Below are 17,854 nucleotides of genomic sequence, written 5' to 3'. Positions count from 1 at the left end.
AGAAGGCAATGCAAGTACCCAGGTATGAGGGTATGAGGGCTTGTCTATTTCTTTGTGGAAAGAAGGGGAGTTCATCAACTGACAGCCATTAAGGTTCACAATAGCCCTGTGCAGAGTGGCGAGGGGGGCCAGGCTTGGTGGGGTTAAGCCTTGCCCTATTTGGCATCACTTTTTGAGGTTGTATTATATGTCATATATATGTCTTTTCTGACCAATGCTCAGCAACTTAGGAGTAGCAGCAGAAATGGGCATATTAAAAAGTAAGGATTTGGAAGAGAGAAGGGAATGAGGTATTTTATCCCCTCCCCTGCTTTAGTGAGGAAGTGATTTTTACTTGGAATGGAAGGAAAAACCATCTCATTTTGTCTGAGACTGATTTCATGAATTCCTAAGAAGAACATCTATCCTACGATTCTCTACAAAACCTTCTTCCTTCAGTTCAGCAATATCTTCCCTCAGAATCACAACTAGATCTTTCCTTCAAATCAGGGTCATTATCTTCTGTTAAGGCAAATATATCCAGAAGAAAGGCCAGTCAGTCATGCCTATCTTTGTAGGAATGAGTCAGCTCCTTTCCTGGGAAAAAATGTCACCGGTGAAAAAAAGGGGGTAGACCAGATTGAATTACTTGGGAGGAGGAGCCCCGTCTTGGGGATAGGTTTAATTGCTGGAGCTCTGAAGGTTAAGTGGCTTCTCAGCCATCTCTACTCACCTTCCAGGTTCCCAAAGGGAATGCTGGGGCCTGAGTGAAGGGTCGGGATGGCAGAACCTTACTTCCCATGGGCCACCTGAATATTTTGTGCTTTGTCAAGGTTTGCTTTGCTTATACCTTGAAGCGTTTGCATGTGGCGTTGTGGAAGGCAAAGTTGAGAGGCTACAGGAGAGGACAAGGAAGATACATATTCCCTTTGGGATTGGGAGAAATCTCTGTCACTGGCAACAGAGAGAAGCTACAAGCAAAACTAGCGCCATCTTATGTAACTTAAAGTGGGGGAGATGAGGAGGTGTAGCATCCAATCCAGAAGGCCCTTGAGGGCTGGTAACTCTCTTTGGGAGGGATATCCTAAAAAGAATGCACAGCTTGCTAGGGTTAGAGTTCTGTTTAATATCAAAGAAAACCTTTCTCATCTTTAAGAAAAATGTATAAAGAGAGCCTGTAATCCCCAGTGCCTTGGATTTATGCTTTCCAAATGTGGACATCTATTTTTCCATGTGCTTGATATCTTTTTAATGGACTGCAAATATTTGAAATGTGTAAACACCAGGGAGGATGAGTATTTTAAGTGTGTAGGGTTGGAACTGGATTAGGAGAACTTCGATAGAGAGGGAAGCATGAGACAAGATATCACAGCAGTCTAAACTGCTGGACAGGAGCATACTCTTAGAGCAGGGAAAGTGGAAATATTCTTTCATTTGAACTTTCAGCAGTTACTCATCCAAAAGCATGTTGCATCTTTCTTTGTTGGGGGTCTGCTGTCTTTGAATTTTATCCTTTTCCTGGAGCTAGAGGTACTGTGTTCATCCTTCTATACATACCTGCCTTCCAGAAGAGGTGGGGGTCAAGTGTGTCTTGGACATCTCCCCACTCTTCCTGCCACAACGATTCTAATATACATATCCTCTTCTTTGTTTCCAACCCAAGCCTTCTCTTAGGGGAATTAATAGCTTCAAAGCCAAATACCGACATGATTAGAAAAGATTGCTCATTCTAAATAGAGTGGTGTGTTTCCAGTCAAAATTATCTCTGGAGTCTTTTCTGTGGTTTTCCTTACTGTACTTCCTTAATCAGACACACCTCCACTGGAGATCCTCCATTTCCCCAGGTGCAGAATGAGAAGAGAATATGCTGCATAATGTTTTGGTGAAGATTAAATGAGATGTTAACACAGGAGAATCACTTTCACGTAGAGAGCCCCCAATGCTAATTCACTTTCTCATAGCTTCAGTTGACAGTGAATTATGTCCTGCTTTTCCAAATGTTTATTGATGTTTTCATGCATTTATGTACTTTTTAAATTATTTAGAACTGGGAAGTAGTTACATGGGTCTCAGTTGTGGGTGTTTTGCTTTGGTCATAAAGTACCCCTTGGTAAGTGGCAGGATGGCACAGTGGTGAGAATAAGATCCCTGGAGCTAGACTGACTGGGTTTCAGTCGAGGCTTCACCCCCATTTAACTGCATCATCCTGGAGAGACTCTTTACTTCTTTGTGCCTCAATTTCCATATTACAAAGTGGGGGAAATGATAATTATATAACCTGCCTCATTGGGTTGTTCTGAGGATTAAATGAGTTAATATGCATGAAGCATGTAGTGCCTGGTGTCAGTAAGGGCTATTAACAGTGATTGTTGCTACCATATTTTTTAGTGTCTGTAAGATACTTAGCATAGTATCCAATACATGTTACCTGTTTCTTTTTTCTTAAAATTTTAATTGTTTAGGGGGCACAGGTGGTTTCTGGTTACATGGGTGAGTTCTTTAGCAGTGAGTACTAAGATTTCAGTGCACCTGTCACCTGAGCAGTGTACACTATACCCAGTACGTAGCCTTTTATACCTCAACTACCCTCCCAAGGTCCCCAAAGTCTATTCTATCATTCTTATGCCTTTGCATACTCATAACCTAGCTCCCACTTGTAAGTGAGAACATACGATGTTTGATTTTCCATTCCTGAGTTACTTCACTTAGAATAATGGCCTCTGGCTCCATCTGAGTTGCTGCAAAAGACATTATTTCATTCTTTTTATGGCTGAGTAGTATTCCATGGTGTATACATACCACACTTTGTAAATCTATGCATTAGTTGGTAGACTCTTAGGCTGGTTCCATTTCTTTTTATTCCGTATGTCTTTTTCACATAATTACTTCTTTTCCTTTGGATAGATACCCAGTAGTGGGATTGCTGGATAAAATGGTAGTTCTACTTTTATTTCTTTAAGGAATATCCATACTGTTTTCCATAGTGGTTGTGCTAATTTACATTCTCACCAGCAGTGTAGAAATGTTCCCTTTTCACCACATCCATCTGTTGTTTTTTGACTTTTTAATTATGGCCATTCTTGCAGGTGTAAGGTGGTATCTCATTGTAGTGTTCATTTGTATTTCCCTGATGATTAGTGATGTTAAGCTTTTTTTCATATGTTTGTTGGTTATTTGTGTATCTTCTTTTGATAAATGTCTATTCATGTCCTTTGGCCATGTTTTGATGGAACTATTTTTTTTTCTTGCTGATTTCTTTGTGTTCTTTGTAGATTCTGGATACTAGACCTTTGTCTGATGCACAGTTTGCAAATATTTTCTCCCACTCTGTGGGATGTCTGTTTACTCTGCTGATTATTTATTTGACATTCAGAAGCCTTTTACTTTAATTAGGTCCCATTTATTTATTTTTGTTTTTGTTGCATTTGTTTTTGGGGTCTTAGCTATGAATTATTAGCTTAAGCCAATGTCCAGAATAGGGTTTTCCAGTGTTACCTTCCAGGATTTTTATGGTTTCAAGTCTTAGGTTTAAATCATTGATCTATCTTGAGTTGATTTTTGTATAAGGTAAGAGATTGGGATCCAGTTTCATTCTTCTACCTATGGCTTGCTGGTTTTCTTAGCACCATTTATTGACTAGAATGTCCTTTCCCCAATTTGTGTTTTTGTATGCTTTGTTCGAAGATCAGTTGGCTCTAAGTATTTGGCTTTATTTCTGAATTCTCTATTCTGTTCTATTGAACTACATGCCTGTTTTTATACCAGTTAAGGCAAATATATCCTTATTTACCAGTTAAGGCAAATATATTTTGGTGACTATAGCCTTGTATCATAGTTTGAAGTCGTATAGTCTAATACCTCCAAATTTGTTCTTTTTGCTTAGCATTGCTTTGGCTATTTGGGCTCTTTGTTGATTTCATATAAATTTTAGGATTTTTTTCTAGTTCTGTGAAGAGTTGTGATGGTATTTTGATGGGAAGTGCATTGAATCTGTAGATTGGTTTTGGCAGTATTTATGATATTGATTCTACCCATCCAAGAGCATGGGATGTGTTTCCATTTGTGTTATCTATGATTTTTTTCAGCAGTGTTTTGTAGTTTTCCTTGTAGAGGACTTTCAACTCCTTGGTTAGGTATATTCCTAGGTATTTTATTTTATTTTTGCAGCTGTCGTAAAAGGAATTGAGTTCTTGATTTGATTCTCAGCTTTGTCATTTGGCTGTATAGCAATGCTATTGATTTGTGTACATTGATTTTGTATTCTGAGACTTAGCTGAATTCAGTCATCAGATCTAGGAGCTTTTTGGATGAATCTTTAAGGTTTTCCAGGTACATGATCATATTATTGGTGAAAAGTGACAGTTTAACTTCTTCTTTTTCCAGTTTGGATAATTTTATTTCTTTTGTTTATCTTACACTCTGGCTAAGACTTTCCATGTTAGCTGTTTCTACAAAACGTGGTTAAAGATCTCTGATCCATTAACCTAAATATCAACTTCTTGAGAATAATTCTTGACTTAAAATGATTTCTAGGACCAGAACTGGGAATTATTAGCAGTAGGTAAGGTAGTGACAAAAGTCTGCAGAAGGCAGTGGCTTAGTTTGCTGGGACTTTCAGGCCTTGATCCAGGCTCCTCTAGACATCAGGTGGTTATATGTTTTTTAAATACCAAGTGCTACACTGGCAAACTGTTGGCCTATGAACCCAACTGTGCCTGTAGATATGTTCTGTTTGGCCAGTCCAGGAAATAAAAACAGATAAATTGGTTGCCAATATTTAAAATTGGGCTGTTTCTCATAAAACCCTGGACTTCCTTCCTTTCAAACAATGAGAAAATCTACAGCTCTGGGCTTGCACTCGTCCATGGCAGACATCTGTTTTAACAGTATAGAACTGCTCATTTTAGATTGCTCATTCACTTTTCATTCTTCCACAGTCCCCACCACTTCTTATTACTCTATGTCTGGCCCACTTCAGTCATCTGTGTTATTGTCCGATCCCTGTAGGCCTCTGAGTTTGCAGCTCCTACTGTAAACTAATATAGAAGAAGTGTTGCTGAGGGGAATATGGTACATACAATGTGGAGGGAGATATGTTCATCTAGTCTTGAATCATGACATGTTTCCTCAGCTTAAAAATTTGTCATTTCACATAAACTATTATCAATATTTCTAAGTAAAATCAATTTATGCACCTCAGGTGTACCGCCTTGATGTCTGACACTGGTAGTTACTACCAGAAAATGTTCACTATAGATTGGAAACCATCAGGACATGGCACTATAAAGAGTATCTAGATTACCCTGCCATTTTTCAAGTTACACAACATATGTTTAAATGAAAATAATCCCTGATAATTATGGCTTTGTAACATAATGCTTCTGGAAAAATAGTTTATTGAATACCAGAGAATAAACCAAAGACATTTGGAATCCAACTGTAGGGACATCTTTAACAGTTGGACATTTTAAGTTTGGTACCAAGTTCCCACTTACGGAATTAGAAGCAGGACAGCCAAAGGAACAACGTGGCTGATTTCTGGTATATCCAGGATGATGGGGAATATATCTTAAATCTTAAATGTAGGTGTGTTTACTCCCACCAACCATCACACTGACCCTAGAATCACCTTTTGAAACAAGTCATGGTATGAAAGGGTATATCTCTTCCTCAAACTATAGTTCTCCAAAGGCGATGTCCTATAACTAAATTTAGTCAGAGGTCCAGAGACATGTGTCTAATGAGAGGTGTGCTTTCCACAGGTAGGTGATGTTCAATCAGTATCTGAATGAAAATGTTTCTCCTTCACTTGGCAACATGGTAGAGGATTCAGAAACTCCATGTTTCCTTAAGGCTTTCTAGAACAAGCAGAAGAACATCATTTTGTCAGAGTGTACAACTCAGCGTTGCATCATGCAATGCAAATGACAAGACATGCTTCTTTATCAGCAGAGATGTATGTTAATATAACTGTCACATTAAATATTTGCTGCTGTTGGCTCAGTTAATGGCTGTCATAAAAGTGTGGCCATATCTGGCATTTTAAGTGTGTGTGGTGCCTAATGTAGAGTTTGCTATTGTAAATAAGCCACACATTTAGAACTAATTACATGCAAGCTATGATAGCAGGTTTATGTTTTTTTACAACTATCTGAGCTGTGATCAGCACGTGTAATCACAAAGCAAGAAAAAAAGCAATGACAGCAACACCTTTATGTTGAAAGCAAAGTCTTGTCCTGAAGTGCTGTGAAGTGTTAAGCGTTTTTCAATAGAAAGTGATGATGATTAGTCAGAAACAGATATAATTATGAAGGAGCCTGTATCTGTCTTTTCTACTGTGTTTACATCCACACTCATTTTTTTCTTTAAAACTTTATTTAATCCAGTAAAAAGCCAGATGGTATCATTTTGAACACACACATACACACACACACACACACACATATATGTTCTATACCTATAGAGAGAATATTTATAAATATAAGCAATGACAGCATGTGTGTGTGTGTGTGCATATATATATATATATATATATATACTTCTTTTGTGGGCCAAGGAAAGTTGCTGTCTTTTTGTCTCAGTGATGCATTATTTTTTGCTGGTGACTCTTGGTTGAAACAGATTTATAGATGGGTTATTACTAAAAACAAACTGACAATCTTCTGTCCCTGCTAGCTCGCCATTGCCTCTTTCCTGTGCTGCAATCCTGAGGGTTTTCCAAAGCTGTCCCCATGTCTAAAATAAGAAATCAGAGATTTCTGGAAAGTGGTAGACCCAGGAGTCTTCATCTGGAGTCAATGAACTCCCTAGAGTCCGTGGATCAGGTTGGAGATAAAAAGAAAACGCAAGCCCTCAAAATGCATGCAAAATTTTAGCTACATGCTTTTTTTCTGGAGAGAGTTATAGAGCCTTCTTCAGTGCCTGAGAAGGAATACTAGGTATCATAAGTTTAGAGCTTACATAGGCCACAGGCCATAATGAAAAACTGGTTCTCTGGAGACCATTTGGGTGTCCATGGTCTTGGTGATGAGACAAAGGGGCCCGTGACAGATGAACAGGAATCTCTGAGACAATTGCTGCCAATTTTTAGAAAGCTCAGAAAATCCTGATTTCTGGGGTCCTCCTGACAGCATTGGAATGGACTTCATTTCCCTTCTTCTTTAGCACAGTGCTTGGTTCTAGCCAGGCGTGCAGGAGAGGGGGAGGAGATGACAAATGAGCAGCATCTCACCATCCTCCTTTCTGTCCAGTGGCCAGCCTGGGAGACCAGGGTGTTCCTGCCTCTGTGGAAGGTTTCTTTCCAATCCAGTAGAGGTTGGTAGATTACTGTGCTGGGCCATTTCTGGGGCTTAGGCAGATGGGACCAAGTCTAAATGATAGGGCTTGTGACTGAGGGAAAATGTGTTGGTTCAGGAGTCAGGCATGGGAATTTGAGACAAGGCTGTTGCCTGACTGACCAAGGATGGTTAAGAAAGGCTGGGCAACCTGTGGAGGATTCAGCAGAGCCTCTAGGTCTCTTGTGTGAACTAGAATTTACACTTTTAAATTTTTCTGTTCTTTTCTTCTTTCTTCATGCTACTTCCTGTGCAGTTGAAGAGCTAAATACAGATACTCAGTACCTATTAATTCCTTACCCACTCTTCTCTGCTCTCCTTTTCCTGTTTCATTCTATACCTATCTATTCCCTTTGTCTTTATCTCCTTTTTCATTTCTTATTTTAATTATTTTATTGATTTTTTTTCTTTTTATTAATCATTGGAGCTTTTTTCCCCCTTATTTTTTGGTTCTTCTTATCTGGTTTTGTTACCAAATGCAGTTCTTTCTTCTATTCTTTCCTCTGCTACCTTCTCTCTCTCTCTCTCTTTCTCTCTCTCTCTCTCTCTCTCTCTCTCTCATTTTCTTCCTTTTCCCTTTCTTCTCTCCCTCTCTTTTTGTGCTTTTCTTTCATGATAGGGAGCAGGTGAAATGGGTGACTTTTGGGATATCTGCTCCTGTAAAGTGAGTTGGCAATTTTGAACACAAAGCATCCTTATTTACTTTTGCATGATATCTAAAGTATCTTAGGGTAATGAAAGGGAATAGTTTTTTAGTCTACAAAAACCCTGCCTGGGAAAGAGCAGACATCCCTCCATTCCAAATCCCTTCCTGCAGTCTAGCTAGCCTCTCTAGCTGGCTTGGCCTGCAGCCAAAGCTCTGGATCAGGTGATTCTGGGTGTCACATGGATGCCCTGAAACTGTCGATGGGACCCAGTGATAGACTTTATTGCACGGCTGACTTAACATGTCAAAGAGTACATTTCTTTAACATTCTTTTTGAGCCTGAACTTTTCCACTTGCATTTCTACTGAAAGATAAGGTGTACCTAGTTAGAGCTCTCTAGCTCAATTTAGTCCCCAGCTAGATTTTCAATTAAATTCAAACCCACCTGTATACCTGACTCCTTCTATCCTAGCCTTTGCTCTGCAAAGGGGTCTTATGACTTTTTATTTTGTGCCCTTGCTGCTGTCTCCTCTGTGACTTCATCTATTGAAACTCCTTTTACTCTTCAATGCCATCTCCTCCATAAGGCCTTCTTAAGTCCCCAGCAAGGATTAAGACTTACACTCAGGTTCTGTGCTTCCAATACATATTTACCTAATACACACACACACACACACACACACACACACATATAACATATATATATATATATATATACATACATATATATTTCACTATATATATTTCTGATGCATATTGGTTACACAGTACCTTGAGCTATAGTCAGGAATGTACCTCAGTAAACAGAGAGAAAAGTCAGGGCAGGAACAATGTCTTCTTTATCTTCACTGTGTTCAGGACCATATCTTAGTAAATGGTCACTAAATTGGCTTTCAGAGTGATCAATGAGAACAATAATCAATAATTTTCTGCATTTTTTCATGTGTAATAAAGATTACCTTTGAAAAGTTTAGTTGTGTTCACAACAATCATTTGCATATATATTTTACAAAGAGCATTACAGGTTGGGCCTCTCATTAACCCTGTAAGGAGTGGATTATCTCCCTCTCATAGAAGAGACTGAATTCTCATCATGGACCCAGCACTAAAAGATAAATGATTGGACACCAAAGTCCCTGCTCTTTCCCCTTATGCTGAGATTTCTCATGGGAAGGGATGTCCAGGAGGTATATTCTCATGGGCTCCACTTCCCTGCAGCCATGCTACCTTCCCTCACAGGTCACCATGCATGAGTTGGGTATATTGCTTGGCTCCCTTTCTGAAGGAGCAGCAGCCACCAGTACCTTTGTCCAAGACTTTGGGGCCCTGTGGCAAGTGCTCTCTCTGGCTGAGACAGGGTCATGGCCATATACTTGGAAAGATCACAGCCCTTGTTTGGATACAGCTCCCACCCTCAGCCTGCTTTGGGGCAGAAACCTGCTTTGATCTGTGTGCAGGCCTGGGAGGTTATGGCCCTAATTAATTCATGCATAACAATCTGACTTTCCTTTTCATTCAGAGAAAAGCATAATCATTTCAAAGCTTTCATAATGCTGAAATTCTTAAAAATCCAATTGAATCTTATTTTTATGTCTGGTCAGGGTAATTTCCAGGCGGCACTGAAACAAAAAGATAATGAGATATGTGTCTTTTAAATTACTGAAAATTATTTCTGTTAGAAGATGAATTCTGGTCATTAGGCAAGATTTTAGGAGAAAAAAATCTTCCCAAATTGTAATAGGCAGAGGAGTGGTCACAAACTCTTCATCAGGATGCAGTTTTTGTTATGTGACTTCTTCAGCCTACTAAACCACTCCATTCTTTGGAAATGTCATATAAATAGAAGAAAAATAAAAGTGTGAGGGAGACCACAGATATGAAAGTACTTCGTAAACAGCAACATGCTTTGTAAATGTGACATATTATTACAGCTTGACTTCTGCAGTTCCCTTCCCCATGGTTGGAAATTATTAGAGGTCCCCTGACTCCTGTCAGGCTCCTTTTTAATGATCTTTAAGCCTTATTCCTGAAGGCAGGACAGTGATACTGGCAGGAAAAGTGCTTAATAATTTGTTTATGGTAAAATGCTATCCTAATTAGTAGATCTCATTAATTTCAATGAGGCATCACTCTGACTCTCCCCGCCGTAGTCAATCAGTCAGTAAATCCCATTGCCTTTCCCTACGAGAGCTATTTCTTGTTGTTTGCTTTGTCCCAATTACCACCACCTGAATTTGTGACCTCTCCTGTTACAACTGAGCAGTGGCTATACACACCCACCTACAGTCCACCCTCCATGGCAGCCAGCGTAGTCTTTCAGAAATCGTGTAAGGCACTTCCAGCTTCACACCTGCAATGTGTGCCCCATTACGGCCCGTAAGACCCTGCAGGATCCTGCTGTGCTTGCTCTCAATCTCTTCTTGCACCATCTCTGTCTCCCACCTGCCCTTATTTTTTAATCTCTCAAATACTTGAAATTTCTTTCCATCGTAGGCTTGGCCTTTGCTGTTCCTTCCATCTGGAATGCCATTTCCCTAGATCTCTTTGTAGGTTGTCTGGTCATCTCTCAAGTCTCAGCTCAAATGTTCCTTCCTCAAGGGGGCCTTTCCTTTGCCATCTGACCCACAGTGGCCTGCTAACCTGCACCAGCTTTCTTTACCTTACTTTCTTTGATCTCTTGCTTTTCAAAATTACCTTATGTAACTGTTTATTTCTTATTCATCTCTTCCGGATCAAATATATCTTCTATGAGGGCAGGGACTGAGTCCATATTGTTCTCTGCCATTTCTCTGTGGCCTACAACAGGGTCTGGCACACAAGGCACCAAGGCACTCTGGTTTATCTGCTGAATAACTGAGTGCCAACAAAAGGCAGAAACTATTGACTGAGAAAAAAAAAGTTACAAAAAAGTGATTTGGTTTCTGTTGATAGTCACTAAAACAATTAGCAAAATTCAATTCAATGAAGATAAGTAGTCGAAGTGACTGTTTTTCAACAGAGTGATTAATTCAGTTACAGATGTAACTAGCTGTTGATAAAATAGCAGGTGCTATAGCATCCTTTAGCTATTGATGTTTCTTGGTTAAACTAGTCAGAGCTGTTTATCATGCTCAAAATCTTCAACTCTCCTTCAAATTTTACCAACTAGCAAAACCATAGAACATCGATCACTTATTTTCCCAGAAAATAATTGTTTCTGGAGTAATTCCTAATGCTCAGTCTTAAAGGATTGAGGCTGTGATTTTATTCTTTTCATTTTATTCTTTCATTCCAGTGTGTATCACCCCATGATAAAGCGTATTTGTTCTTTTTTTTTTTTTTCTTTTTTAGAGGAAGTCTTGCTCTGTCACCCAGGCTGGAATGCATGACATGATCTTGGCTCACTGCAACCTCTGCCTTCCAGGTTCAAGCGATTCTGCTGCCTCAGCCTCTCAAATGGCTGGAATTACTGGTGCCTGCCACCACACCTGACTAATTTTTATATTTTTAGTAGAGACAGGGTTTCACCATATTGGTCAGGCTGGTCTTGGACCCTTGACTTTAGGTGATCCATCTGCCTTGGCCTCCCAAAGTGCTAGGATTACAGGTGTGAGCCACCGCACCTGGCTGTATTCATTCTACCAATATGTTTCGGACACCTCCTGTGTGCCAGGTCTTCAACTTGGCACTAGAGAGCCCATGGGAACCAGACAGAGAGTATCGCTGTGCTGGGAAAGATTGGCTAACAATTTTCCTCAGTAGGAATTTAGAATAAACACAACTGCCATGTGATGACACCTTCATGAAGTTTCAAGGAAGCTAGAAAGTGATAATAGGTTGGCCTGGAGATGTTAAAAGAAAAACCCATGTTCTTATGAAGGCCCAGGATAAGAGCATCTTTGGAGCAGAAGGGGCAGGCTGAGTCAAATGTTTTTAAAATGGACTTCATAGTTTGGCTATAAGGACAGTCATGCTCCCAATATAAATGTACCAAGTAGTCTAAGTCAAAAGAGAGAAAGTTTGGGCAAATTCAGAATCTTTTGGACTCAGTGGGCTCCATGTAAAATGTATAAAATCAGATTTTGGCCTTATACATTTTAGTATCTAATCATGGCAAGGGAATGCCTAGTTGAAAAAGAAATGAGCTTTTCGAGGTTGGGATTAGACAGCAAATAACTGGAACTAAATTGATTGTGTTGAGTTTCAAAATGAGTCAGAAACAATTGGACCCAATTCTCTTCAAAATTAACATCAGTAAAAAAGATTAAGCAAAATAAAGCCCTCCTGGGCAAAAAAAATTGTAAACTGGGATTTTTTCAAATGCTTCTAGTTCTTCCATCCTTCATAGACAAAGACATAAACTTGGGAACATTGGCAGGATTTTAAGCCTTTAAGATTATTATGAAATTAAGAGTTCCAAGTCTTAGAAATGTTTAAAGAAGATGCTTTTTTTCCCTTGACATTTCTAATTTCTTTTAAGTATTGAAATATATCATCCATATAATAGTTTCAGTTATAGAATTTAAGAGCTGGAAGAAACCCTTAGAGACAATTCAGTCTGGTCTATGCCTTTTTATGAGACTGAGGGAGGCATACACCCTTGTTGAAGGTTTATACACAAGCCTGTGGTAGAGCTGGGCCCCAGTTCATTTTGTCTTACAGAAAGACCCAAGATTTGAACAGGTCCAGCCTCACTTTCCTACTAATAAAGATCTATAAAATCCTTGAAACTTTGGATAATTCTTTTCACTAAAAATATGTTATTTTGATGGTCAGATGACATAGAAATGAATAATTACAATCACAATCTTGTTTTTTCCTTTGGAGAATTTCAATGATGCGGCAGTTTATAGGTAATAGGCATTGAGGATACTCATTAAAAATGGAACATAAAGAAGATTTAAAGAGCTGGATCTGGACAGAGTCAGTGTGTGGCATGAACACATTGTGGTAGGGAACCCATTTCTTCACTCTGACGTCCCTTTCCACTGACATGTCAAACCTATTGCTGAGTTTTGAAACCCACATTTCCTCCTTGTTTTGTGGGAGACAGTCCACATCCTAAAGACAGAGTGGCCAAATGAGTGAAATATCATCTTTGTGAACTCCTTTCATGAGAAGGGTGTGTCCTTTCAGGACCCTTTAGTTTCTGATCTAAGTGCATGCTCCTGACAACCATATGACATGAAAACCATGAAAACGGAGAGCAGAGAAAGAGGGCCTTGGGCTGCAGTGGGTGCTGCCTCTATGATGGCGTGAAGTGTTGATCACCAGCTTTCTTTGAATGCCAAAGTCATACCACATTAATAGAAAAAAAAGGATCCCATATGCCTATAATACAAAGGGACACTTCATTATTTTTTCTTCTGGTTAAAAACATGGGCAGGTGCAGCCACAGATTCCTGCAGCCCATTGCCCCTTTCTTCCCCGACTCCCCCTGCTTTATATGGCATCTGTCCAGACAGGGAGGGGTATGGATATAAATGAGAATTTAAAAGGTGGCAACTGAGGAGGAATTTTGGCAAGAAGAATTGGGAAGTGTTATGTGAGTTGTGATTGTCTGGCTGGGTCCTTTGAAAATACTTAGGAGTTACCTAGTTGCAAACAAAGTTTGTTTTTTTTTTTACAACTGTTTTAACTATTTGAGGTAAATTATCATCTTTGCTTCACCTCTCCCCCAACATACATACTGCTTACAATGATATCTCTTTAGGCTGTGCAAACCACAGTTTTTACAAGCCAAGAAGAAATTTAGTTAGTTGGTAGTTGGCAGACAGATCTACAGGGAGTAGCATTAGTAATCAGTAGGCCATACTCACTTTCAGCTACTTTTGGACCAAGGCCTGGGAAAAAAAGATATTATTTGAACTCTCCTTGGAGACACTGTTAAAATTGTATTTTATTAATTAGTGTCCACTTAAATTTGAGTCAATCAATACCCAGAGAAATTAGCCTGCTCTTAAATCACACCCAAACATAATGATGATAGTAAAACAATACAATAATATATATGATGTTTGCTGTCAAAAAGTGCTTACATCTATTGCCTTATATATACTCCCAGAATACTTCATTAGCTGAATTTTTTTAATAAGAACATGGAGATTTATCATTTTTCATAATATTCTGATGATAAAAACATTCATATTCAAAAGTACTTATTAAGTACTCATTACTAATAATACCAACAATACTGAGCTCATTTGATTTAAATGAAGAACCACAAAAGGAGTTTCTGTTTTTGATGAAGATTATCTGACATTTTTCACTTCTTGTTCAAAAGAGAAGGCAAAGCCATTTGGGCGTCAGAGTTTAGTTGGATGATACATATTCCATGTGTGGAATTGGTCAAGATCAGAGAACTTCTTCCTTTCCTCTGGCTTGGAAACTAAGTTTTTAATATAGTTATTCTCTCTGGCATTTAGATCATGAATTTTGCACAGCCTCACATCAAGGAGAAAAGAGGCCCTTTATATGTTAGATGTGCAGAATGACTTCAGATGTTTTGACTGGATAGCTGCAGAACAGAATGGAAATAGTACAAGTCATGATCTCCTTTGCTGACTTCCAGACTCCACTAGACTCTGTTATTATTAGTTATCTACTGGAATATCATGCTGTGATCCTTATCCACTGTGATTTGGCTTTATTATTCCTTTTAAGATCTTGTTAATGTTTAGTTGACTTGTTTTATATTTCAGGAGACCTAGTAAGGTCTCTTATCAAAGTATCTTCTGTCTAAACCACGAAGAAAGAGTTGATAGCAATGATCTTTTTTTGTAAGATGAGAGTTGTTTCATATTAATATTCAGCACAGAAATACATGCACATAACCACATGTAAAGAGGTTTTAGTTGTTTTTTGCAAGCCCTTCTCATTGTCTGTACAGATCATCAGAAGTGTGTTAAGGATACTTGCTGTATGGAGTCACTATGACACCTACACATCCTTTTGACAAGAAATACTTACCAGATAGATACCTCTGAAAACCTGGAAAGTTGAGCGGTGGTCCGTTATCTTCTCTGAGCTACTGTGGGCAGAGACCTGGTGGATTGTTGGAAGAAATGGATGCATGAGACAAAGGGTGACTTTTGTTCTCTTCAGTGATTTCCCTTATTTCTTCTTGACTGCATGAAAATCTTGTCCCTGAGGAAGCCAACGTTGTGTGCCCTGATGCATCCAGAGTCACTTACCTCTAATTGTTCTGAAGAGTCTATTTTCTGGGATAAATTTGAGCTGTGTCCAGAGATATACCCGAAAGTCATTGTTACTCACATTTTTCAGATTTGGTGATGATGTTAGGGAAGTGGGATGTTAGACAGAATGTAGTTGTATCAGCTGACATCATTGGCTCAGAGAGCCATAAAGAGCCCTTCTGCAGGTATCTGCTTTTCCCTGAAACTCAGTTTACTTGCTACGTTGTGCACCGGCGGTGCCCCGAGATGAGTGCTCCTTGGATCCCAGCTCACCCCACCTAAAGAATAGCAGCCACAAAGCACTGGCCACTGATACCCCAGGACATCTTAAAGCTAGCTTTGCTTGGCAGTGCCTACCACTCTGCCTCATCCCTCATCTCAAGGACTTTATTTTGTTTTTTGAAGTGATCTTCCTGCTATTCTTTACCAGCACTACTTGTATGTATGAACATTATCAAAGTTTGTTCCTATGTAGTTGTCCTGTTTAGGCCTGAGGGTAAGGCCTCACCCTGTAAGTAGAAAGCAACCTATTCTCTGAAGGAGGTGTCATCCTGGGTTCCAGTCCCTAGGGAAAAAGGCCTACCCTGGACTGGATGCTGGGGCACTGGACACTTAGGCTGCAAAATTAGGAATAGTATCTTTCCTGCCAGTTCTTCCCTTTTGGAATGTGCTTTGGAATGCTGGGGACCAGGATGGCATGTACCACAAGGAGGCAGACTCAGGGCTGGGATGAGATGGGTCCCGAACCCAGGAGAACAAGCCATATTTTGCAAGCTATATAAAAGATTTTGTTACACATTTCTGTTTCAGCCTCTTTTCCTTAATTGCTTAAAACAACTAGCATTCCCTTAAATGTCCTGGCCTGGTCTCAGCTGGACTTTAAGGGGAGGATTTGGGCTATACCTAGTCCAGAGTGTTAAAAGAGGCAGTGCCCCTTGGATTAGGGAGTGGCAGCAGCAGCAGGAATTAGCAAAAAATACCCAAGGCTCAAGGTTTGGGGAGGTGGGGGATCTCAGAGTCAATGCTAGGGTCTTGGCACTATCTCACCGCTTGATGGAATTCTCTCTTCGGGTCACTTTAGAGGCCCTGGGCAGTATTTTACTAAGAAGGAGGTAGCTGCCTAATAGCTTTTTGGTACTTTATTTCTAGGGTGAATTTTTATTTTTATTTTGTTTTGTTTTTGTTCATTATCTGGCTGGTTTATTAATTTATTTCAAAATACCCAGGGAGAGTTGGACAACAATGCTTAACCAACAGAGTCACCCTGTTTGAAGCAAATAGTCTGTGTTTAACCTCTAGAGGAAAAAGGAACCATTGGTCATGCATGATCATCATAAGCAAGAATTTTTTTTCTTTGATTTTTGTTTGTTTGTTTTTTGATACAGAGTCTTTGTTGCCCAGGCTGGAGTGCAGTGGCATGATCTCGGCTCATTGCAACCTCTGCCTCCCAGGTTCAAGTGATTATCCTGCCTCAGCATCCCTAATAGCTAGGACTACAGGTGCATGCCACCATGCCAAGCTAATTTTTGTATTTTTAGTATAGATGGGGTTTCACCATGTTGACCAGGATGGCCTCGATCTCTTGATCTCGTGATCCACCTACCTCAGCCCCACAAAGTGCTGGGATTACAGGCATGAGCCACCATGCCCAACTGAATTTTTCTTTCTTAATGATAGAACTGGCTAGGCATGGTGGCTCATGCTTGTAATCCTAATATTTTGTGAAGCGAAGGTGGGAGGATCACTTGAGCCCAGGAGTTGGAGACCATTCTGGGCCACATAAGAGACCCTCATCTCTACAAAATAATAATAACAAAAAAATCTAGTTAGGCATGGTTGTGTACTCCTGTAGTCCCAGCTACTCAGAAGCTTAGGAAGCTGAAGTGGGAGGATCCATTTAGCTCTGGAGTTTGAGGCTGCAGTGAGCCATGATCACATCACTGCCCTCTAGCCTAGGCAACAGAGTAAGACCTTTTCTCCAAAAAAAGAAAAAAAAAAAAGATAGAACTATGGAAATAGATATTATGTTGTTTTATGTTGTTTGGAGTGTACACAGTTAATAGATACCGAACAAATGACATTTGACATCACCAGGCTACCAGCTCCCAACCCAGCACACACACTTGTGCATGTTACCAACAATAGCTAACATTTAGACTGAGAGAAATAATTTGCTAACATGTTTCTGTGTCTGTGGTTTGAACTGAAGTCTACCTGAAATAACTTAGCTGCACAGCACCACCTGTAGGAAATCTATATGTGGGTGTTGCACCATACCATGAACCAGGGTAGGTTTAGTTTTTAGAAACCTGATAGTTTGTTTTCCTTAACTTCTGATTGGATGAGTTACAACACGTTAAATACTGGTGGGTGGGTTTTTGTTTTGCAGAACTTAATAATAATGCTTTCTAGGCATAGCATTTATGACTCACAGCTTTTGCACTGAGTATGTCTCAAGTAACCTTAATTGACCAGGGAAGAAAACACATATTACTAACACAGGTATTACATTCACTAGCTTCTTTCTCTTTTTTTCTAGAGACATTTCCTATATCTTTAGGGAGACATCATATTTGACATTTACATTAGACTAGATGCTAACATGATCGAACTATTTCTGACTTGTTCACTGATGCCATTCTTGAAGCTAGCACAGTGCTTTGCATATAATAAGTTTTCCACAAATGTTATTGAATGAGTGAATTACATAGTGTCTATTC

Source organism: Saimiri boliviensis, chromosome 9 (assembly GCF_048565385.1).
Source record: "Saimiri boliviensis isolate mSaiBol1 chromosome 9, mSaiBol1.pri, whole genome shotgun sequence".
NCBI classification, from domain to species: Eukaryota; Metazoa; Chordata; class Mammalia; order Primates; family Cebidae; genus Saimiri; species Saimiri boliviensis.
The sequence above is the reverse complement of the archived record's forward strand: the minus strand, read 5'-3'. Positions refer to the sequence as shown.